At 45.8% G+C, this 25,148-nt stretch overlaps 1 long non-coding RNA gene across 2 annotated transcripts; it reads left to right on the plus strand.

The window, feature by feature from the left end:
* The first annotated feature begins 11,845 nt into the window (after positions 1 to 11,845).
* On the plus strand, positions 11,846 to 23,727 carry LOC106149473. 2 transcript variants are annotated; one of them, XR_001235699.1, is made up of 4 exons: positions 11,846 to 11,949; positions 18,400 to 18,483; positions 19,442 to 19,531; positions 22,372 to 23,727. It is a non-coding gene; the product is annotated as an uncharacterized LOC106149473 (long non-coding RNA). The 2 variants fall into 2 exon arrangements; XR_001235698.1 differs by lacking the exon at positions 19,442 to 19,531.
* Positions 23,728 to 25,148: the final 1,421 nt, after the last annotated feature.

The raw sequence follows: 25,148 nt of genomic DNA on the forward strand, positions 1-25,148 counted from the left end.
GGGCTGTGCCCAGAGAGCAGAGTTCAAACCCCAAATCCAAGGTCCTGCTTCTCAGGTTTGATGAGTGAACATCACCCGCATCTCCCTAAGACTCAGATTCTGGTTTATTAGTTGTGGGAGGAGCCGGCAGGACCTGAGACCCTGCATTTCTATCAGGCTCTAGAAAGAGGTTGGCCAGTGGACCATGCTTGGTTTGGGCCATGAAAGGATCTCTATTTAGCTCTAAAGCCTGTGAATTCTTCTGACCCTTAACCCAAGTACACTGCCACGCTGGGCCCCCACTAGGGTCGTTCCCCGCTGAGAGAGGAGACATCGAGCACCAGCGCGGCTGCTCTGTCTCTGAGTCTCTGTGTCTGGCCAGCCAGCTCTCTCCGGCTGAGTCATGTGGGATTTAGTTACAGACATCATAATGCTTCACTCCTCAGTATTTCAGCTTATCTTTCCCGTTAAGTGCATTCTCCTACATAACTAGATACTACACTCAGGAAGTGTATTACTAATGCAGTTCTGCTTTCATTAATAATTCATAATTCATACTTGCAGCTCTTTCAAATGGTGCCATTTTTAAAAGATTCTTTTAAAGGTCCATAATCCAACCAAAGACTTTACCCACATGACTTCCTAATGTCCACTAAACATTCACTGGGGGTAAAAATAAATAAATCTCTTGGTTTCTGAGCCTAGAGCCTAACTTTATTTTATGAGAAAACACAGAGCAATTTCCCAAGGTTTTAACAAACATTAAATTTTACACAATTACAATTACCAAGTAAATCAAGGGAGAATGTGCCACGCTTTGTCTGGCACTGAGAGAAAGCCTTCACCATCAGAACAATCCCATGGCCGGGCGTAGGGCTGCTGCTGGTGTTTACGTGACCAGGACACATGTGTCGCTGTGCACTTGTGTGCCGCAGGCGTGTACTTGTAGGTGTAAAGGTGACTATTTTATTATGTTTCTAGCACAAGCCTACTTACGTACCCCTGAAAATGTATTATTGTTTAGAAATTGTTTAATTTTTTCTTTTGCTTTACAGTTAAGCCATTGTAGCATTTTTAAATGATGCATTATAGGTAGGTATTATATATATATAGATATATATATAGGGTATTGCAAAGCTTTTATCGTAAAAATGAGCTGTTGGCCCTATTAGGATATTTTAAATTAAAAGACTGAAAAGAGAAAAGAAAGAAGGGGAAATTACGTATGTGCGTATATACAGGATAGCTAACATAGTTGTACTACTGACATCTATTGCTTTGCTGAAAGGAACAGTTAATGATTACTTATTTGATCAGTCTTGCATGTCTCTATTTGTTTTCCCGAGAAACCACTTTGAAGATATCAATAGGTAATACAGCAACCATGGTGAACTTCCCACCGCTTTGTCTGTCACTCCGTATTGTTCGTATGAGCGCTTCCCACTCCCGCGTCCTCCTGCCTCGCTCCAGCCTCAGCCCCGGGCGGGGGACGCTGTTCCTCCGTCCTCTGGCTGCCAACTGCACAAGACGGTCCTGTTTTCAGAACAAAGGACTTCTCCTTAGAACTTGTAATAAATACAGAGTGGCATGTTTCCTCTCCTCCCTGTCTCTCTTCTTCTCCCTCCCTTCTTCCCCTCCCTGTCTTCTCCTTCATCTCTTCTCCTCTTCCCTCTTCTTCATCCCCCTCCCCCTCCTCCTCGTCTACCTGGGAGGAGGATCCTCTTTTGGATCTCAGGCATCAGCTTCTTTTTCTACGCCTGTATTCCTCATTCTCCTTTAGCAGTTAGTTACCTTCTAATTCTGTATATCAGATTTTCTCTGTTCAAATACCGATGTGTCTCTGTCTAAAAACCAGACTTTAGTGATACAGAATTGACAGCAGGAGTGGCCCAGAAGACAGGCTGTGAGACATGAGACTTGGTATTAGTGTGGTCCTGTCTTTAGGCTGCGTGCAGCGGTGAACTCCGTGCCGAGGGGAAGCAAATACTACTAACCCCTGGGATGCAGTAGCCCCGCAGCGACCGCGCTGTGGTAACCGTGGTGAAGTCTGCACAGGAGCAGTGCCCTGCGGCCGGCCCCGTGACGCTGGATGGATGCTCTGGAGTGCACCGGAGAGTTTATAGGAAGCAAATGACAAGCTAAAGTTCTTCATTTCTCAGTTTAGGTCTTGGTCTGAGAACCAGAAATTTCCATGGCTGTCCTCAGAGAAATTTTTTCTTATGTCTGCAAGATGACACTGTTAAAAATCAAAGACAAAGTTCAGTTGCGAGGCGGACAGAATCACAGCAGCAGCTGAGTGCCCAGCTTCACCAAATTTTAATATAAAAGAAAATTAATGGGCGGTGCAGCACTGAGCCTTGGAGTCGGAAGTGATTGGAACAGGCCCTCGCTCTGCACCCCCCTCACTGCCCCCGCCCGGCTGAAGGCCCTGCGGTAACCTCGCCCTGGGCAGAAGCCTCGTGAAGCGTTGCTCATTTTCCCCAAAACCCCCGAGAGCCTCCCCTTGTCACCCCTAGACCAATAACTAGGTTCAAGTCAAGTGCTGCAAGGCTCAGGAATACATTCTGGCCTAGGAGGAAATGGCTTTTGTATGTTCCAAGACATTGCCAATATCTGTGAGTTATGTGAAGATTAGCCTTAACAGAAACTAAGGATATAATATAAATCTACAGAATTAGCCTAGCCCACAAATGAACACACGGTCAGTGGAATAAGATACAGTCCAGAAAAATGTCTGAGTATGAATATGAATTCAATTTATGAAACTATAATATGTCAGGGAAGGGGTTGTGATGGCCAGCTCTCTCTGCCATGACAAAACAGCTGAGACAATTGGTCATGGTGGTGCATTCCTGTAAAACCAACACCAGGGGGGCTGAGGAAGGAAAGTCAAGGAGAGTTTGAGGCCAGCCTCGGCTACGTAGTGAGTTCAAGGCCAGCCTGAACTACATAGAGAGACCCTGTCTCAAACAAACAAAGATAATTAATTTACGGGAAGAAAGGTTTATCTGGTTCATAATTTCAGAGGCTTCAGTCCGTGGACTCCTGCACACCTGCTTTGGGCTCGCAGTAGCATAATGCATCATGGTGGAAGCTCGAGGCAGAGGAGGCCGCTCAGCATACAGTGACCAGGAAGTGAAAGAGAGAGAAAGAGGCCAAGTTCTGCAGGCCCCCTTCACGGGGACACCCTTGGGACACCCCGGAAGGCCCGACTTCCTCCAGGCAGACGCTACTTCTTGAAGACCTCACGACTGCCCAGTAGTGCCGAAAGCTGTTCTATTAAGGCTGCTCTTCCTGTAATTCTTCTGTAAAAGGAGGCTCCTCCCCGGCACGGTGGTCCTCACCTGTACCCCCAGCTACTTGGGAGAGTGAAGGTGAGGACTGCAATGTCAAGGCCAGCTGCAAAACTGCAAAGCCGGGCCTTGAACAAAAGCCTTCGGGTCATGGGGAACCTTTCAAACTGTAGCAGTGTTCAAAGAACAGATAAATCCATAACCAGTTTTGTAACAATAGGTTAGTGGTCTAAGGATAAAAAGAAAGAGGGGGATGGAAACTGAATCCTTACATCAGTATCTAAAATAAATTTCATTTTGCTCTATCATTTGTAATCTATAAAAATCCATAAAAACATTAAACAAAAGTAGTATTTTGTTTTCTTAAAATGATAAAGATCTTTCCTCAAAGCATGATGTAAACTTAGAAGACATAAAGCGTAGATTTATAAACCTGACCATGCAAAAATTTAAAACAGCAAAGCAAAGCCCAAAGACAACAAACTGGGAAACACAACTGCCGCTCCTCCCATAGACAAAGATGAACTGATTTACTTTACAAATGACTACTTTCAGCCAAAAAAAGAAAAAAGGGAAAAACAAAGAAGAAAAAATGGACAAATCATGAAAGCAAGCAGCTCACAACAAAAGAAGTGACTTGCCAGGCGCTGGTGGTGCACACCTATCATCCCAGTACTCGGGAGGCTGAGGCAGGAGGATTGCTGTGAGTTTGAGGCCACCCTGAACTGCATAGTGAAACTGTCTCAAAAAAGACAAAAAAAAAAAAAAGTGACTATTCAGCATTCACGTGGATGCTGAGCTCTACTCAGAATTAAAGAACCTATCTGCAGCCGACATGCAGAAAAGAGCCTGGAGGTGAATGACACCCAGGCCTGAAGTGGGGTCAGAAAGGCAAACTGACCTGCACTCTAGTCTTGCTGGGAGAGCAGATGGACCCAGTCTCTGAATGTGCAGTTGAATCTATCAGAATTTACATGTGTCTGCTCCTTGACCTAATCCTACAATATTTAGGGAAGATGTACTCACACGGGGCACAAGGGATTTGGAGAAGAGGGGTACTGCTGGCTTGTTTGCGTTAGTGGCAAAGTGCTGGGAACATCTTGGACGCCCAGTTTTAGAGAACTGGTTACGTGAAACACATCCCTCCCGGATGGTGAGACACGGCGGGCCACTCAAAGCGATGCGAGCGCTCTGCTCTGGAAGTCTTGGCACCAAACAACGCAGACAGTACGCTCTTAGGCAAGACAAAGCAGAAGCAAAGCGCAGCGCTGTGCTGTACACCCTCATCTGCATGTTTTCGGAATGTGTGTGTGTATTCTGTAAGTGCATAAAAGATGCCTGAAAGGCACGCTAGAAATTGTTAACAGATTTTGTCTGTGGAGAGTGGGGCGGGATGAGCTGTGTTTGACGGGAAGAGTGGGACTCTGAAGTTTTTATTTCATGTACTTCTGAACTGTTTAACTTTCAAAAGTGAGAAAGCATTGGTTTTGTTTTAAAAAATAAATCCTGCCTCACTTTATTATTTTAAGACGCTTTCCTTCCCTTTCTTCTTCAGCAATTCCCTGCTGCATGGAGTTCCCCTCCCGCCTGCTCTGAGGCTCACCCAGGGTAGTGCTCCCCAGCTCCAGCCAGGGTGGTGACCCGCGAAACTGGCGGCCTGACATCCTGTACTCAGTTCTGTCTCCGTCTCTCGATCCCGGGCGACTCATTCTCCCTGAACCTGTGTCTTATTTGCGGAGTGAGGCCGCAGGGCAGGGCGCCTTTCCAGGCCTAGGTCAGATCCACAGCCTTCTCCTGCCCACTGCCTCCCGGAGCTGCTCAGAGACTGACGCCTGCCTGCCTTAGGGGGAGCACCAGCACCCCCTGCTCCCGCTCACAGGTGTCGGGATGCTGACGGACAGCAGAGGGCTTTTATTTCACTTGGAGCAGCTCTGTTTCAAGTCACTGTCTGCCACTCCACGTTTCAGCCTTGCCTTTTTATCTAAATGGCCTCCACAGGGCTGAAAAACAGATGATCAGGCATCAAGGAGCGTTGTCTTTGTTTAGATTTGAAGTGGGTTGCTCTGGACAATTCTGTTGCCCAAACACCCGTATTCCCAGGCTTAATGGCCACATAGATAAACAGGACATAAGTGTGTGTGTGTGTGTGCGTGTGTGTGTGACTACCTGTCACCAAGCAATCCTCTGCGCCTGCCAGCATGCTCGGTGCCTTCCATGGGGTATGTCATGCAGCCCTCCAACAGCCCCAAGAGTTACATGTTATCAACCCCATGTCTCAGACCGTAAAAACTGAGACTCAGAGAGAAAACACAACTTGTAAACATGTGCGCAGGCTGGTTTTTAAGAAGGTGAGCTGAAGGACTTGTACAAAAACCGTCTTCATCGTTAGCACCATGGGCTTTTTGCTAACAAGGACCAGACAAGTCACCTCCGAAGTCCCCATGAACATTGGACAATGATAAAATTTATTGCTGGTCCTTCTTAAATTCTTCCCTACCCTGCTTCTTAATACCCGTCCAGCCACCACCAAAATGCAATTGTTTCCATCCTTTCCTCCCCAGATATTTGCCTACATAAATAAAAACCTTCTGGTTATCGGGTTTGCCAAGCTGTGGTGCTGGGTGGGAGGAGGAAGGCCAGCCTGCAGAACAGGGTGCAAAGTCAGCATGGCTGTGCCATGCAAGATTTGCCCAGTGCCCGTGTCAGAAGTTTGCAGGAACCTCTGGGCTGATGTTGTTGATCGAACCACTTCGGGGCGGCGAAGCAGCACATCTTGAGATACAGGCTGGACAGCAATCTGACTGGGGCTTGTCTTTCAGTGACAAGCTCCACCTTATCTACAGGGCCTCTGTTTCTAAAATTGTAAGCATATGTCCCCGGCTATTGAAAATAAATTTGTCGAGAAAACAAGCTGGCATGGCCCAGAGCAGCGTGCAAAACAGGAAACTGTGGCAAACGTTTCCATACTTCTCCAGGAGGCAAGTGACTGCCTTTTTCACTAGGAACCGTGAGAGAAGTTAGTAGTTTATTTCCTAGCCCTATTAAAGACTCCTTGGTGCCCATATGTCAGACTATAGTATTTCTTCCAGCCCTTAAAAGTCTGCCGCAAGGTTAGGTGGGAGGAAAAGGCAATAACTGAGTTCTCTTGAGAAGACTTCCTATGAAAGTGCACAGATCTTGTACATAAGCAGCTTGGTTAGAACCTTTCCTTTTGCTTGGTTCCACTTCACTGCCTACTCCTTACAACCAAAACTCCACCCAGCCTCTGCGTTCTCCCCCATAATGTACAAGTCCACAGTGCTTCTTGTGAGCCTGAAGATTATTCGAGAGCCCTTGAATAGCTCAGTAATATTCCAGAAGGAAGTACATACATATTTTTAGGAGGACACAAGAAACTACTTTTCTAGGAGGCCACAAGGGTCTAGATGCTTGTCTCCCCCAAATTTATATGTCAAAATTCCTATGCACAAGGTGATGGCATTAGGAAGTGGGGTCATCAGAAACTGATGAAGTCACGAAAGGGGGGCCCTCATGCATGGGGTTAGTGCCCATGAGGGGCCCCAGAGAACCACCTGCACCCTCCACCATAGGCAGACACAGCGAGAAGGCACTGCTTGTGAGTCCGGAAGTCAGCCCTTGCCAGAGTCAGAAGCTAGCACCTGACCCTGGATTTCTAAGTCCCCAGAAGTGTTAGTAGTAAATTTTCGTTGTTCTGAACTGAACAGTCTATGGTACATTGTTACAGCAGCCTCAGCGGACTAGGACAGAAGCCAGGGAGTTTTGCCTATTTCTTGTACTCCTCAAAACCTAACGCAAAACCAGGCACACTTTTAGTGCTCAAAACCACTCACTGAATCCGAGAATACATAAGTGATAGTGGACATTCGGAGCTGCTGCCTATAGCAGTCGCCCATTTCTTCCTGGTGAGGGTACCAGTGGCTTTCTTTGGGGCGTCCCTTTTTTCCACTCTCAGTGCCTTTCTTAGATGAAGCTGATCAACCCCACCTCACTCATGGCTATAAGCCTGAATCACGGGCCACAGTGATTGGCTCAGAAATGGACACGTAACCCGATGAGCATTTACCCTCAGTCTCTGTGGGAACCCCGGAGTGACCCATTCCTCACTGCAGCTGCTGTCTGCAAGGGTCTGGGAGCCAGGAGCTATCAGGGTTTGGGCCACGGAGAGCTCCTGCCTAGGAGTCAACACCAGCCAGAGACACCCAGCAGGGAGGTAGACTGAGCGCTGCATATGTTAGCTCATGGCTCCAACTCCACCCAGAAGCCAAAGTCCTTCGGCTCTTTGCTTGTGTAACCCTTTAAGCCAGTTACATTTATAGAAAACAAATACTGCTCAATGTAAAATAGCACATTAAGGAAATGTGGGTGATTTTAGCATCCTGCTGACTATGGTTTGTATTAGAATTATCCAGGACTTAAGTAGCCCCAGTCAAGGGCCAAGCTATGGTTTCAAAGAGACCTCAAAATACTGCAACTTGACTGAGATAGACACCCACACACACCACCACCACCCCGTGGATGCCTTAGTCATGGCTTAACGAGAATCCTATCTGTTACTTTGTCATTCTCAAAACGCAGATTCTTTTCCGCGGTCCAAGAAAGCAGTTCCAGCCCCTGCCATCCTGCCTCTTCCTGCCCACCCGCAGGGAAAAGGGAGGTAAAACAAGCTGTGTACGGACATCTTGAAAGATGCCACCCGCTGTTATCTTTTTTAGTTTTTGAAAAAATAAGATAAAATTTCATAACAAAATTATAAGAGAATAACCACAGTTATCACACTGTGTCTCATCTTCAAAGTAGTTACTCAGAGTACAAGATACAAATCAAAAAGATTCTAATAAAAAGGAACAAATAGATAATAACATAAAACTTTTTTTCAGTGATCTAAGATAAGCTTGTAACATAAATGAAGTAAATTAACATACATATGAAAATACTTTTGAAGGAATGAATTATGTAATTTGGAGAAGTATTTGAACTTCTCCCTCTTCCCTTTTTCTTTCTTCTATTTTGCTCTTTATTTGTATGTTTACATATATTGTGAGTTTCTCATATAAGAAACCATGTGATATTTGAGCTTGTGCATCTGACTTATTTCACTTATCATTGTTCTCAAGTTGAATGCAGTTACCTATGAATGCTTCAAGTTTGTCTTTCTTTATGGCAGTGTAGTACTCCACTGGGTATACATACATTTTCCTTATCCATTCATCTGCTGATGAACATATGCTCTGTTTCCAAGATCTAGCTACTGTAAAATGTGCTGCTATAAACACAGGTACGCAGGTATCCCTGTAATATAATGATTTTAACTCTTTGCCACTAGCTTTTAGAAAGATCATGGCAACTGTGTCACCATTGAAGCCATTCCTGCCTCTCTCCCACCCTGTCCTCCTCCTCCTCCTCTTCCCCCACCTCCCCAGTGCTACCTCAGTTCACCAGCTTAATTCTCCCCACGATTCTGGTCATGAACCAAACCGGATGAGAATGAATCAACTTTCCTCATAAGATCAACAGTGAACCTGACCACTGAGTTTGATTCAGTTCTCATCCAACTCGGTTTGCAGCCAGAACCGTGGAAAGAATCAAGTTCGTGAACCGAGGTGCCGTCGTATTAACAGAGCACCTGTTCTGTCCCAGCTAGATACTGTATTGAGTGCTAGGGATATAACACTGAAAAAGTAGGTTCCGTCTCACCTTCCTGGAACTTATATTTCTAAGTTATTTCTCAAGTGTCAGAGGTCCAATTTTAAATGGTGGTTGCTCCCAGGGTGAGGTCTTCCTTTTCACAAGGTTCAGGAAACAAGCCATTTCCAACTCCTGTGAGTCCTACGAGTCTGGTCTTCTGATCCCTATCCATGCCTGTGGTTGGATCCATGCCATCCAACCCAGAGAAGATCTACACACACTTAGAGTAGCATTACTCATGGGCAGATATTAATTTCCTTCATGATGTGGGTTATAAACCTTTGATCTTTAATAATACTGTTAAAGACTTTGTCTCTTTGCAAAGGAGTTTCAGGTCATTGCAGAAAAATGGAGGAGATATTTGTCTATAAAGTGGAAAAAATAATACTACCTAATGGATGGGTATATTGCAAAAATTAGATCCTATAATAATATACATAAATTTCTTAGCATGGAAAAGGTGTCTGCTATCTCTAAAATCATTTTGTTATATTTTCTGAAGCAGGAAACAGTCTCTTTCTCTAATTCTGCTTAGAGCATGGAGCAGAGAGCAGATCTGGATTTTTTTTAACAATAAGACCATTATTTTTGTTGAAGAATTTAATGTATAGGAATAACTATCTTTTTGTTTTCAAAGATGAAATGTGCTCATTGTATAGTATTTAAGCAATAGAGAAAAGTAAATACAAGAATTGCTTTTATAACAACCTAAAATGACTACCATTAGGTGAGTGACATTTCACATCTTCCTAAGTAGATGTATTGATGATGACATTTTCAGCTCCAAAGACACGGAGTCTGAGCCAGGTTGCTTTAACACAGGGGAGTGAGTTGATCGCAGGGTTGGGCTGATCCAGGTTCGTTCTCCAAGACTTTCTATGTCTGGATGCCCGAGTCTCAAGCTGGCTTCACTGGAGGTGGCAGAAGGTCCACAGTAGCCACAGGTTTTGCCCCGTTAAACTACTAACTCCAGAAGGCGGGATGGGACTTCCGGTAGCGAGCTTCTTATAGTCAAAGCTGGAAAGTTCCCTTCCCTGGAGCTTCCCTCACAGACCACCGGCCTGGGCTGGCCCACAAGGCCATTCAGAGGTTTAGGCAAGAAGAAGCCACACTGTGTCCCGGGACAAGGACAAATGGGATCGCACTCAGACGAACAAAGCCACCCAGAGCGGGGGCCGGGTTCAGAGGCCCCAGAGGCCCCCAAGTTGCCTGGCAGAGAGATGGGTCCCAAATGAGCATCAGAGTGCTAATGAGTCAAAGCAGGAGGGTGCTCAAAAGAGATAGAAAGAGAAACAGACATGGTGGAAATATTTAATGAAAAGGTGAGCATATTTATACCTACTAGTGAGGCAGTAGATTTAATATTCCTTAAATTTAACAGTAGAAAAGTAAAACTAAAGTTAAGGGAGTTGCTGCCCTTTAGTTCAATGTTCCTTACCACAGGAGACAGTGTTTCCTTCAAATTCTCTCCTGGGGAAATAAGGTTAAGAAAAGAAATGAAAAATGTGGAGAGGCTGGAGTTGTTATTTTTTAGCCATGTGTTTCAGTTGTAGACGGTGTTAAATCACTCCTGAAGGGTGAGTAAACCCTCAGACCCGTACCTCCCTTCCTCTCCCCACCCCTCGTCTCCCGACGTTGGCTCTAGTACAGTTTTTACAATATCATAGTTTAAAACGTTCACGTTCTGCTGTGGAAGCTCTTCCATGATTGCTCAATGCCAGCATTGCCAAGTGCAGTGAATTATGTGCTCGGGAGAACCGCCTTCTTTCCCAACCGCTTTATCTTTTTTTTCTACCTCTAAACTCAGTTTCATTACCGAATTTTTTTTTTTTTTTCCAAGAAGGACCCATGGGCGTGTATTTCCCAGGCTCTTTCATGGGTGGAGTATTTATCTGTGACTTTTTATTTTTTGGCGTTGAACTCACTATGCAGCCCAGGCTGGCCTTGAACTCGAAGTAATCTCCTGCCTCAGCCTGCAGAGTGCTGGGGTTACAGGCATGCGCCACCACACCTGGCTTGTGGCTTCTAACTGAACTGGGTCTTAGATGGGTGAAACAGCTCTGAGTGACGCTCTCCGGTGGAAGTTCTAGATGCTGCCTTGCTGTGCCCTGGCATTCAGTGTTGCTCATCCAAGTTGGTGGCCAACTCGAGTCGCTTCCTTTACTTTTTATGTTCTGTGCCAAGGGATGTTCTTTAAACAAAGTTCTTGAAATCCAATTAGGTGATGAGGGTCTGTCCCTGTGTTTATCATTTAATATTTATTTGGGGGATTATAGTATGCTCTTTCAGATTGCTGATTCATTTCTTCATTGGTCAAGGCAATTTTCTTTTTTTTGTCAATCCGTTCAAACTCGGAAACTGTGAAAGTTAAAGTGCTTGATTGCAATTCTGGGACCTGCAGCACGGAAACCCAGGTCCGAACAGCTCTGCATCCATGTTTCAGAGAAGGCACGGAGAGTGGGCGCTCATGTGGGAGGGCAGAGCTGACCTCCAGCGCAGGAAGCGCCCTTTGTAGGAAGCTTCTATGGAGAAGCTGAGAAATACAACAGACGGTCAAGAAAAGAATGCACAACAGAATAGAAACGTCCATAAAACAAGAGTCGTAACCTCACGATGTGCGCCACAGCGTAATTACCTGGTTAACTGGAGTGCCAGCAGTCAGGGCTGAGGTGACCCAGGCTCACATTCCAGACTGCAACATTTTTGTTTGTTTTTTAAACTGAACCCAGGACCTTTGCACTGGACTGCATTGCCAGCCCTCCTCCCTTTCTTCTCTCCTCCCTTCCTCCCTTTCCTCCTTCCTCCTTCCTTTTATTTATTTATTTATTTATTTATTTTTATTTTATTTTCAGACAGGGTCTGGCTAAGTTGCTAAGTTGCCCAGGCTGGGATTACATTTACAATCCTCCTGCCTCAGCTTCCCAGGGTGCTGGGATTGCAGGCTCCAGGGCGCCAAGAGTCATCTTGCAATGTACGTAAGTCCTCCTCTTCCCTTAATGGCCTCTGGACCCCACTTTGAAAAGCTCTTTAAATGCTGTTTCCACCCCAAAGTTCCTCTAATCCCCATGCTGCACATCTCGTCTGTCCCATCTGCAGAGTCTCTGCTTTGCCGACACCAGCTCACCCCGAGATGTTTGTGCTCTTTACGTGCATTCACTGGCTTTATCTCGGAGCAGTTCTGCCAAGTCTACACTTTGATTTGGGGCTGTGTCTGTTATTTTTTTTTCTGCTTTTAGTTACGTATCATCTACAAGGGTGCTATTTTACTCTTTGATGTGTTTCTGTTGAACTGAAATATCCTTTTTTTCAGATCATTCTCTTGTTTCAACATTTCTTCTTTGTCCTTTCTTTACTACATTAATTTTGTCTTCATATTAACCTGTTTGATAACAAAAAGCACTCAAGGGAAACAATATGCACTGCTACTTTGCTTCTCTCAAAATTTGGAGTTTTTGATGAAATTCTCACGATTTTAGTAATTCAAGCTTCCAGGGGTGAGGAAGAGTTGGACACTAGATCATCCTTCTAAAATTCTATCTCTTTCTCTTTTTCTGTGAATGATCTTAGGTTGTACCATTTCTTCACCTGCTTGCTGCTACTGCCTTTCTTTATTTTTGTGGTTTTCAATTTTCTTATTCATATTTTAGATGTTGATGGAGGAAAGTCTGTATTTTGCCTCCGTTCTGCCATCTTTGTTCACAAGTCTACATTGCTTATATTTATTTTCACTTATTATAAAGTCAGGAAAAAATGACCTCCATTTTTCAAAAAATTAATGAATTTATATACATGAAATTCATTAAAAACTCCGATGTACCTCACAGACATTATTTTTCAAAAATGAAGTCAGCATCTTAAGCTCAGACTAGATCTGGGATCTTTTGTTTAACACGATATTCAACTCAGAGATCTTCCAGCAGCATTTCTGGGGGTGACTCCTGCCAGTCCCTCTCCGACGGGGAACTCACTCCTGGGCAAAGGCCATCCTTTTGCAGATGGGCAGCTCTCAGAGTCTGTGATTATCTCCCTATATTTAGCAAAATGTGCTTTGTAAAACGTAGGCCTGGGGTTTCCAGCTCTGCTGGGCTTCGGTGGCATAACGGGCAGCCTTCCACGTGGCGTTAGTGTAGAATCTTTGGCATCCCACAAAGCAAAGGTTAAAAACCAACAGTCGGTGTGTTTATATAGAGAAAATACAGATCACAGTGAATTATGTGAACTGCTTTCCGTTTGTGTCCACATATACATAGCAGAAAAAATGACTTCAACTATAAAAATACCGGTTTAATTTCATAGCAAGTTTTTATCTGAATGTAATTGAATGCTACACAAGTCTTGCTCAAAGCTCGTAGCTAATTGTGCTTACGAATGCTGGTAATCTCTGAACAGAATGAAATGGGGTGTTGCTGATAGCTGGCCATTATCGCCTCTCTGCCTCTCAGCCTGCTGAGTAAGCCCTTGTTGAGTGAGAAGCATGTTTTCCAGGCTCTCACCCTGTCCCAGGAGGAAAGACCCCAAGGACCATCCTAGTCCTCTCGTGCCTGCTTGGCGGTGCCCTCATGGCACAAATAACAGGTCCTGTAGGCAAATGTTTTTAAAATACTTTTACAAAATCTTTTCCAGTCTGGTCTGTAACAAGTTCATTTCAATCCAACAGACATTTTTGCTTGTTCTACCAGCTCACGTTTCCTTTGAAAATGCTCTACAGCCTCTGATGGTCTTTTGGTCTCCTTTGTAAATCAATGTTCTGGCATCAGAAGTTCCTAAGGAAATTGTATGGGAACTACTGTCCACTTGGAAATTAGGTAATAGGAGACAGGTGGAAGCCTAAGAGATGCACAGAGGTCTGAAGTGATGAAGGTTAAGTATTTGTGCCTCCCCCAGCCCCACCTGTACTTTGGCTGAAGGCCAGCGTGCTTTGCTCATTTTCCCTCTGGCCCTGGAAGAAATGGTGCCCCCTCTGGGCCTGTGGAAGCTGCCCTGCTGTGGAGTTCAATTTTCGACCGCAGCACATAAACTTTAAGCAACCCTCACCCGAGTCCATACTTTGCAGAGCATTTCTTAGAATCTTACTTCTTTCCTCTCCTTGAGGCCTGGGCCCCAATTTTCTTCAGATACAAGGTGATGGCCTTAAACTTTCCCCCATCCTCCTCTGCCTTCCCACTCTAGGCAGGAGCATGTCTACCCCGCTGGATTTTGGCCCTCCAGCCCGCAATTTTGCACAGGAGAGCTTCTGGAAGACAATCCTCCTCGCTAGCCCTAGTCTTTTCCCTTAAACTCCAAGGGTGGGAAATATCAGAACACGTTGCCCTGGGGACCAGCAGTGTCCCTCTGAGTGTGACTCTATTATCCTTATTTCCCATACTGGGAAATGCAGAGTTAAATGACTGGCTCAGGCTTCCCTGTTCAGAAAGTAGAATGATTCAAATTTATAACTAGTCTAGAGCTTGTGGCCTTAAGCCCAACACAATTCTGCTGCCCGTGGTATTTTGTACCAAAAGCACATGGACATACTAATTACCTACACTAAAGCATAGTACCAGTGAGTTTTGCTATGTTTCCCTGGTAACTCACTTAGGTAGTCATCTCTGTGCAGATCCTGTGAGCCCCTCACACAGTTGTAGGTGATAAAAGTGGCAGAGGGAGGTATGTGTAGGTGGCACATAAAGCTGGCGCTACGCATGGACCATCCATGGTCTTACGTAAGGTTGCAGCTGCTAATGGGATTTCCATTTTGGGAAATGTGGTGGATTGCATTACATGAAACCCTCCTGCTAGGAGACACCTGGAAAAGCAGTAGAAAATAGAGCTAGCATCCCTCTAACTGTCCAACCGAGCTCAAAAGAAGGAAGAGGAAATCCCAGGAGCCAAAAATGAAATGGAAACTCAAAACCACAGAATAACCTGCAAACTGAAGCTTGGGCTGCCTGGGGTATTAGATGATCTCACAAACCAAGGACTGTGCAAGTTAATGGTTCCTCTGGGACAGAAAGAAAAACTGGTACCTCACATAAAGTTGTTATCCTTAGTAAAAAGAGGGTAGAAATGAAAGTCTCTACTCCTTCATCAACCTCCCCCTAAAAAATGCCAGGGAAATGACAAGGAAGCTTGCGTTCCTTGGGATGAGCTCTGAGATGGAAAAATTTGCTGAAACCTCAGGGCTGCCCTTACTCATACTGGATTCGAAGCTCCGCTCTGTAGATGGTGCTAGGGATCACTGGCTGCTACGTTAACATGGGAACAGTTCTTGGGGGCTCCCCTAGTTCCTGACCAAGAAAGCACGAGAGAGACCCACAGGCCTGGAGCCCCAGGATTCCTGTGGCTTACTCAGCGAGTAAGATGAATTTGAGATGTGAGCTTTTTTAAAGCCACAGTAACAGATGCAGCAGGTATATCAATAGACTTGCTTCTTCTTGAAACTCGGATATAAGATAGCGACTGTAAAACAAGCATTTAGAGTGACCGAAAGTAAGAAAGGTGGACATGAGAAAAGGGAACGCTAAAAGCCCAAAGCAGACTGTGCTAAACAGGACTCTGCGGAGTGAACGGTACAGCCGCCGAGGTTACAGACGTCAGGGCAGCCAACGAGAGCAGCAAGGCAGCTGTGGATCCAACTCGCTCTGAAGCCTGAGAGAGAAACGAGAGAAAATCCAGAAGGCAGTTCAGGAAAACAACAAGGTCCCAGGAAAACCATCTTGGGTCTTTGAGGGGAAACAACAACAAAATAAATCTTTCTGCACTGGACTTGTCATGTCAGGAAGCATATTTTCTGTAAAGGGCCAGATAATTATTTTCAGCTTTGCAATCATCCATTTCTTTTGCTGTATAGTCTTCTCTGAATTTTTTACAGTCCCTTCGAAGTGTAAAACTTTTCCTTAACCCACACACTGTATAAAAACAGGACTTAGCTGGGAGTTGGCCCAGGGGCTGCAGTTTATGAACTCTTGTGCTAAGCCCTAACTTTGCAGCTGCTTGAGGGGAGATAGTTATCTGAGAATGAAACCCCTCATGAGAAGGCTGTTCCAGAAGGAAGAACAAGAGATGGCAAATTCCCCGTGACGCTGAGGGTCTGGACCCACCATGGACAGAGATTCAATCCAGGAATTTTTAGTCATGTGAACAAATAAATGTTGCTTATCCAAAAGCCACTTTGCCTTGGTTTTATGACACTTGTAAACAAAAGAGCAACGTGTAAACTTAGCAGTGCTGCTTGAAGCTCACTTTTTAAAAAAACCCTAAATCCTTTATGTGTGATAGTTTCCCTGCCTTAATGGTATATAAACTATAATTGCCATTGCACGGGAATTGCTTAAATAGTTAAACCCAACTGAGTGCGATATTATTTTATAAGCGTTGCTATATGAAGAAAAATTAGGAGAAAGGAGAACAATGACTTTGTGTGCGCTGGGCACTGTAATGAGTGTTTTGCTTGCTGTCTCCTTGAATAGTCACATAGTTTTGAAAGAGTCCCATTAACCCTAGTTGACAGCAGGAAATCTAGATTCTAAGAGGTGAGGAAGCCAGTCCAAGACCACACTTAGAAAGTGACAGGCTGATGATTGGATTTGGCTCCAAAATCCACGTTCATCTGAACCCCATATTGCAAACGCCCTAGATCAGGGATTAGCAAATTTTATCCCTGATGGGAGCAGCCAGAAAAGATTTCCAGTTTAGAAGGAAACAAGGAGCCTCTGTTGAATCTCTATGGCCAGGCAGACAGGCAATGAATAGGAGAGGCTTCACTCTAATAAAACTTTATTTATAAAAACAACTCATGGATTTGCCCTGCAGCTACTGGTTGTTGACGCCTGTCCTTGACAACTGCTGTCTTTATAACATAGGAGCTTCACTATCCAAAAAGAGATCCTCCCGGCCACTCCAATACTCCCCAGAAGGGCAGGGCAGGGAGAGTCTGTTCATTTATTCTCTAGATCAGCAACCAGCAACTAACATCCTTGGGTTGAATCCAGCTCATGGGAAAACTGTGACCCAGGGCTCGGTCCTACCTCCCCATCCTTCCTGATTTATAGATAAATATGTATTTATGGACACATAGCCACGCTCAATTTATGGATTGAATTCAGTGACAGCAGGGTGTACCTGGGACAAAGATCTTATGGCCTACAAAGTCTAAATCATTCACTATCTGGCCCTTTACAGAAAAAGTTTGCTGACCTCTGCTCTAGATAAAAGTGAAGTTATTGCTTGGGAATATTTATTTATTTATTTGCTAAGTAACTGGGTTGGAGAATCCCTGAGAACTCCAATATTTAGTGGAATTTAAGCAGAGAGGAAAAGAGGCGCCTGCCTTCTTCATTAGAAAATGGAAGGAGTGTTGGGTTTGGGCTCTGGCAGGTGGAAGAAGGGCCGAAGAGAGAAGCACTGGTGAGACACGTAGGTAACACGGGGCAAAGGGCAGCAGGGTTGCAGAAAGATGTAATTCTTGATTTCAGGTTGTGTGCACTGTAGTACATCCCTTTCTCTGGGACTTCTTGGTCTTCAGCAAAATGCCTTGTTCGTTGGTTGTTCTAGGGAAGGGGACAGTCAAAGAGAACTTATGTGGTGGCTAAAGCTAAAGCAGAATTGAAGAAACAGCAAAGGAAATTTTGACAACAGTGAGACATGGGGACAGAATTAACCATAAGTCCAGAAGAACTTCTTCCAGAATCTGGAGAGAACTTGTAGGTTTTCATAATCCAGGAATTCCATCATCTAGGATTTGAATTCATCTTTACCTGGAGTTTCAGGGCCAGGTGATCCTAGCTGGAAACTGAGTCCGACACTTGCTAGCAAATTTGAACTTGGCAATCTCCTTGCCTCTGGGAGCCCCTGCGCTTGGGGACATGGGAACAAATGTGTAATAACTGCTCCAACACAGAGATAAACAAAGTGCTGTGAAAGCACAAAGGATGAACTGATCTGCTCCACCTGGAGTGTCTGGGAGATCTTCCCGTAGGAAGTGACATGCAAGCAAGGCCTTGCAGCATGAGAAAGTAATGACTGGAAAGGGCATGTCAGAGACAGACGATCTCCCCTGGGGAAAAGGAGGAGCGCCGGGGAGTGGGCGCACAGAGGGTCAGGACTGGGATCTCACGTCCCTTGTGCTTCCCCTCATAGTGCTTACTTTACAAGAAAGACGCTCAGTGAAGCTCACTCTCAGGCCGGTTAACACCTATGATTTAATAAACAATTGGAGTTTGCTTTGACTTCCCCTTTCTTGTTGCTTTTTGGAGCATTTACTGCTTAGTGACTTTCTAGCTCTTCTTATGTCTTGTTTGACTGAATGTCTTGACGTGCATTAAGAACCTGGCGGGTGATAATTGGCAGTTTTTACCATCGAAGGAAGCAACATCGTGAGCTAAGAGAAGCACAGGCAGTGCCCGAATTCTGACCTCTCCAAGTCTCCGTTCCCTGTTCACAGAGTGGTGTATGATGGCGTCTGTATGGAGGACTGTGGTGAGGAGTACAAGTCATGACAGCCCACCCGCTTTCGCAGAGGTGCTCAGTAAGTAGGAGTTTCCTGTTTTCCAATGACTTCCGTTTCTCTTGCACCTGATTCTCTGATGGTTGTTTAGAGTTGTGATGTTTGACGCAGTAGCCGCCAGCCATATGCCACTATTGATGTGTGAAATGTAGCTACACTGAATTAGGATGTGCTGTAAAGATAAAATATATCCTAGATTTCAAAAACTTAGTATGTACTAAGGAATATAAACTATCCTATTAATAAATTTTTATACTGACCACATATTGAAATGGTAATGTTTAGGATATACTGAGTTAGATAAAATATATTTGTAATCTCGTTTATTTCTTTCAATTTCTTTTTTATTAGTGTGTGATATACGGTCATTACATTCACCTTGGGGAACTGGGACACACACATATCAAATCTGAATCATTTCTACCTTCCCTTCTCCTCTGTGCCTTCCTCCAGATCCTCTTCCTATCTCCACAATCTTTTTAATTTTTTAACCTTTCTACTGGAAAATTTTCAGTTGCATTGGTGGCTTACATTAGATTGCCTTTAGACAACTGTTAGTGTAGAGGATTAATGGAATTAAATTTCAAGGTCTCTCCAAAAGCCAGGTGACTTAATAAATATTTGTATTTTTTCATCTTTTGCTTTAAAGATATAGTTGCCTAAAATCCAGTGGAGTTTATCAGTGGGAGCAGGCACTTTTTTGTTAGAGATTAAGGTAAATTGGCGGCAGAAAATACCCAGCTGTTGACATTTACTTGTTTTTGCATTTTTACCACCATCTGGATAATCTAAATACCCTGTCCTCCAATGGTACAAGTCTGTGTAAAGGTTCAAGAGCAGTGTCCCTAACTCACCTCTGAGGGACAGAATCTTGAAGCCACCTGCTCCACTGCTTTGTCTTTCCCGGCCTGCGCCCTGAGTTTGCTTTCTCTCTATATGTGACTTCATTTTCAGTTATTAAACTCTTCATCTTTCTCAGCAACCACACGAGACTGTCCCTGGGCTGGGGAGGAGATTCTTTTCAAGACTTTAAACCATCGAGAAACCTTAAGCCTGGCATTAAAATCATGTAAGTACACACACACACACACACACACACACACACACACACACACACACACCCAACTCAGCAGGACGGTCTCATCGAAACGAAACGGCATGCCAGGGCTCGAGCCACCTCTGGGATGTGGGGAAGCCTGGGTCCTTTTTCGGGGCAGAGCTGCTTCTCCTTGCCCCCCCTGCTGCCCCGTTGCCAGGTGCGGGGTTGAGGGCAGGTGGGCGATGTGGCCCCCAGCAAGGGCTGCAGGCAGCGCAGCGCAGTCAGGGTTCATGGTGAGGCCGCATCATGGTCCTGGTCTCTCCCTCTCATTTTCCCGTCCTCGACTCCCCTACACTGTCCTCCAAACCTAACAGCGCCCACAAACGGCTTCCTCTTCCTGCTGCTGCCGTGACCCCACATCAGTCAGGGCAGCAGGTGCCTCCCAGCCGGGGGAGACCTTCACTGTCCACGCGCCGCCTGCCCCGGCCTGGAGCCCCGCAGCTGCCTCCCTGCTTTACCCCGGCTGCTCCCGCCCAGCGCTCTTCCATGGCTCCCTCTGTCTGAGCAGGCTGGGAGGCCAGAGAGCAGCCTTGGAAGTTGTGCGGCAAAACGCTGAGCTGCTGGGTGCAGTAGCAGCTGCGAAGTTAGGGGCCGGGCGGTGCAGGACGGGTGGAGAACTCGGTCCCTCGGAGTGTGAAAGCAAGCACCTGGAATGACTCTCCCTTCTCCCCTGCTGACTGTGGCTCCCGCGAGTGGAAGGCCTTGTGGGGCAGAGCTTACCAGAGACCAGCTCTAATAACAGGGAAACTAAGCAGTAGAAGGTTCTGGAAACAGGATGTTAACCCAGTTTCAAGACTGCAAGGTTTTTTGGCACGGTTAAAAGCGTGCGTCAAACTAATCCAGTTCGGTTTTAGGTACCCTATACCCCAGTGGCTTGAACTTGGGCCCAGTTATGTACCCTCTCCCAATTCATCAGTTTCTCCATCTGTTAAGTGGACTCAACCACAATGACCTCACTGGGCTTCGAGAGGAATGAAGAAATTCCCACCCGCGTGCCTGGACGCGGTGAACCATCACTATGTAGTAGCTGACCTTGCCGGCCGCTTGTCAGGTACTCGGTCATCCCGGAGGGTGTGCTGCTCCTCCCCCGGTCCAGCCTCCGGATGACTTTTGGTACACAGCACCCCGTTCAGCACCTCTGGCCCTAAGTCATACAGCGCAGCTCTGTAAAAACGTGTCCAAAATGAGCCCGGTGTGTCCAAGTGGGGCGAGCAGAACTTACTGCTGTTTTCCTTCATTTCAGTGTTCTGTCTTCCCTAAGCTGTCTCTCAGCTCCTCCCATGGTCTCTCTGCTCCACCTAGCAGTTACAGTAGAGTTCTTTTTCTTAGAATAAAGTGTTCCTGATAGGGACTTTGATACATTCTTCATGTCTTAATGAAGGAGATAAAAGAATCCACTCTTTAGAAACCCTTTTTTCTTTGAAAGAATCTCAGTTGACATTACTGAACAAAGAAAAATATCAGCATGGCATGTATAATATTAACCAGCAAGAAATCTGGAAGAAATTCAAACCCAGAAAGAAGTCTTTGATTTTTTTAAAAGCATATTTAATCATATTTTAAAGCAAAATGAAAGGCCACAAATCTACACGGACATTTCAAACAGCGAAGAAATAATTTTTTATCAAAATCTTGCAACCTCCTTCCCGTTAAAAGAAGTCCCCAAGCGGTACTGACAGCCTGGTCTGAGATGTGGATCCGACAAACACCGCATTTTTTCAATCATTCTTTGGAAGCATGGAATGGGCTTCAGTGGAATTCCAGAATTACTCCACTCCAGTTTTGCAACATACTTCCCCGCCTTTCAGCAGGGCCCTGTTGCTCATCACCCCACCACACACACACACACACACACACACACACACACACACACATCTTCAGTGAGGACCAGTGGCTATGAGATGAGAAAATATTCAGTCAGTCCAACAGACTTTTATTTCCGTCCTCTGCCTCTGTGTTTCCATTCTGAATGGAGGGAAAACAGCTCACTTGCCACCTGGAACATCTCCCAGATGAGCTGAGATGCAGAGAAACCCCTGGTTTAGGGATGGTAGGCTGGCTATCCATGCCCATAAATCCAAGCTGCTCGGCAGCCTCACGCAGGGTGGGAGGAGAACTGATACTGATCCTCACAAACGCCAAAACTGCGACTGGCTGACATTTATGGCACAGTCTCCATAGAACAAATGATTTACCTAGAAAGAGACACAGACTTCCAGTGAGATGACATTTAATTCTTCTTCCAGGACTGGAGAGGTAGAGAGACTCCATGAAACAAGTCAGCTCCAAAGTTCATGGCTTTAGTTGCATAATGGATTTCTCTCTCTTTTTTTTTTTCTTAACTTTTTAAAAACATATAATTCACAAACATAAAACTCATCCTTTTAATTGTGTACAATCCAGTGGTTTTGGTATATCTATAAATGGGTACAACCATCACTAATACATATTTACAGGACATTTTCATCACCTTGAAATAAATGCCATCCTCACTACACTCAATCCCAGTCCTCCACCCTCCAGCCCTGGGCAACTGCTAATCAAATTCTGTCCCTACGGATTTGCTTATTCTTGACATTTCATGCAAACAGGCTTATAGAACATGTGGCCTTTCACACACAGCTTCTTTTGCCTCCTGGTTTCTTCAGGATTCTAGATGAGAATTTGTGACTGTATGTTGAATTTCTCTTTTAGTCACATTAACTGTTTTATGTTGAATGCCTCTCCGTGCTGAAGGACATCACGTATAATCATAAGAGTGAAATGAAGCATTTCTAGGTTGAGAACTAAGTCTAGAACTTGCTTTCTAGGTTGCGAACTGAGTCTCAGGAGCCGAGTAACGTGTCCAACTTTAACAGTGAACAAGCACTCGAGGCAAGGCTTCATCCAGATCTGTCTAACTGTGCAGCCCGCAGTCAGCCTCGCCGGCAGAAATCTTAGAGATAACTTCCGACTTTGCTGCCCTTGCTGACTCTTCTTTTACATAGGAAGAAGTGCGTTCCAAAGACCCTTGAGAGTGAAGGCGATTCTTTAGGGCTGAGTGTGCTAGGGAGATGACCTGAAAGCTGGCTCAACAAGCCAAATCTCATGGGCCCCAGATTCTGTAAGGAAAAGGCCCAGAGCTCTAGCACCTAGCACACTGGATGGGTAAATAGAAAGCTGGGCATCTGGTTCAGGCTTGGATGCCATTGATGTCCATGTTTTGGTCTTTAATTGATGGACTAATCAATCAGACTATTCACTTAAGAATAAGTCAGTTTATTCACAGAAATTATTTCTCTTGCCGAACATTGGAGAAATAGAACAGAGAAATAATCTCGCCCATCACCATCACAAGGCTTGGCCCTGAGAATCTGGACATCAGACTTAATGTCTTTCTGAAGACTCTTTAAAGAGTGACGACACATTCCAGCAGTGATCCCCCCAAAACGGCCCATTTTCATGGATCTCCTGGATGAAGCAACATAAATTACAACTGAATCCGTAGTTCAGCCTTTAATCTCCTTTCAATCATTTGTTCCACCTCCTACCCTGGAATGTCAGGAAGCCCAATGGTCAGGGAGTGATGGGTCTCATGTCTCCTCATCCCCAGCCCCACCCGCAGCCCTAGCCGCTCTCCACAAACTGCCTGACTGCATGTGGGAGGGGCGGGGGAGAGGAGCGAAACAGGGGCTCTGTATAATTCTTCCTGAAAACGTCGGACCCTGGATGCATTTTTGGGTGCAGGTGCAGAGGAAATGGTCTTTAAAGGATGACAAACTACTAGACACATGGTTAACATGAAGCCAGCCAACCTCTCATGCTCAGATCTCCATCCCAGTTCCATCCGGGGCTGGAGTTGAATCCTTTACAGGAGAAAGGAAAGCACCCTCCTCCCTTCACTGCAAGGGTTGCCGTGTGTCTGCTTGCTCTTGCTGTCCGTCCTGCTGTTTCTGGCTCAGGACCGTGTGCTCCAGGCCGCGCAGGGTCTCTAACCCACGCCGTGACAGTCCTCACACCAGCTCCGGACGCGGACACAGCCCGTGTGAAACCGCACTCTGCTGACTCCCAGGTGCAAGCCAAATTCCTTCACCTCCCTGAGCCTGCATTTCCTCACTTGCCAAATGGGACTATTAATACCAACCTCTTCAGGTTGTTACGAGGATTAAATGAAATAAAATATATAAAGCACTTAGCGAAGTGTTTGACATGTAGTTAATCCCACTACATTAGCTATTGTTTTTATAAATTTCTCCCGGCCGTTTGGAAGTACCTCCCAGTGAGACATGACACGGTCATTTTTTAGCATGCAGAGCACACGTATGATTTAGGGAGGTGAGGAGGGAATAGGATGAGAGTATCTCTAGCAGGTGCTTTCTGGTACAAGCTGTCTCTGAAGAGAAGGAATGGAAGTGATTTTGTCTTCAGCTCCTGCGCTCTCCTCCTGGAGGAGGCAGGAAGCAGAGGCCCCGAGGGAGAAACCTGAACAATGGAAGGCGCTCAGGCAAAAGTCAGCTCTGCTCGGGAGGCTGAACCCCAGGGAGCCGGCACAGGACGAGGGGACACGAGGCCATAGGGGCATCAGGAGAGGGGAGAGGTTCTAGCCATACGGCTGCTGGGAGGTCGAGAGCAGGCACCCTTTCTCCCAAACAGCACACCCCCTTTCCCAGACCCGTGGCTGTGTGAGCGAAGCATAAGCAGGATTCAGTTCGTCTCTTCCAGACTTCAGAGTTTGTGGGCTGGGCTGGGTGTCTGCACGGGCATAGAGACAAGGGCCGAGGACCAGGGAGGGGCCACGGGAGAGGAACGTCTCTGCAGGGCAGGAGAAGGAAGAGGGGGTTCAGCACGATGTTTCCCTGTGTTTCGCCACATCTGTAAATGACCTCAGCAGATTGGCTGTCTTGGACTCTGAAGCTGAAATGAAGGTTGAGACGTAGGTGTTCCTTAGGGCCAGCACTGCGCGAGGAACAGCAAGCGGCAGAACCGGGCAGAGGGAGACGTCAAACTGCAGCCTGGCCCAACACGGCTCCAGTGAACACAGCGGAGAGGGTGGAGGGGCAGGAGCAGGAGAGAAGGTCTAGACGCCATTGGAGGGCCCAAGGCCAGAGAAGGGCATGACCTTGGGTGGCCTGGACCTCCGCAGCTGAGGTTGTCTACTGGGCTCTGTGCCCACATCTGGACAGCAAGCCCTCCTTGGGAGATTGGGAAGGCACATCTGTGTCTACCGTGACCACCTGCACCGTCCAGGGTCAGTGCTCGCTCGAGGTAATTGCGTTTATGAAATCTCTGCAAATCTTGAATTAGTGAATATTGAACTATCACTCCTAGGAGAATACAAGGCTAGGTTTCTTTAAGCCTCTGGCCACAACATTTTTGTCAGCCAGTCAATATATGACTTTACGTGCATTTCTGTTTAAAGACACGTTACTTAGTACATATTATTGACTCGCTAGAGTTGAACGCATGACCATCAGCACCATGCTGCATGCTTGAATGAAGATTCTCCAATATGTACCTTTTCCATAGGGCAAAGCACTGCCTCTTCTGCCAAGGAAGAGCAGCCAGCGCCTCAACACTACACTTGAGGCCATCTTCAATGGCAGAAGCA

This window comes from Chinchilla lanigera, unplaced genomic scaffold (assembly GCF_000276665.1).
Source record: "Chinchilla lanigera isolate Chin_1 unplaced genomic scaffold, ChiLan1.0 scaffold00046, whole genome shotgun sequence".
Taxonomy (NCBI): domain Eukaryota; kingdom Metazoa; phylum Chordata; class Mammalia; order Rodentia; family Chinchillidae; genus Chinchilla; species Chinchilla lanigera.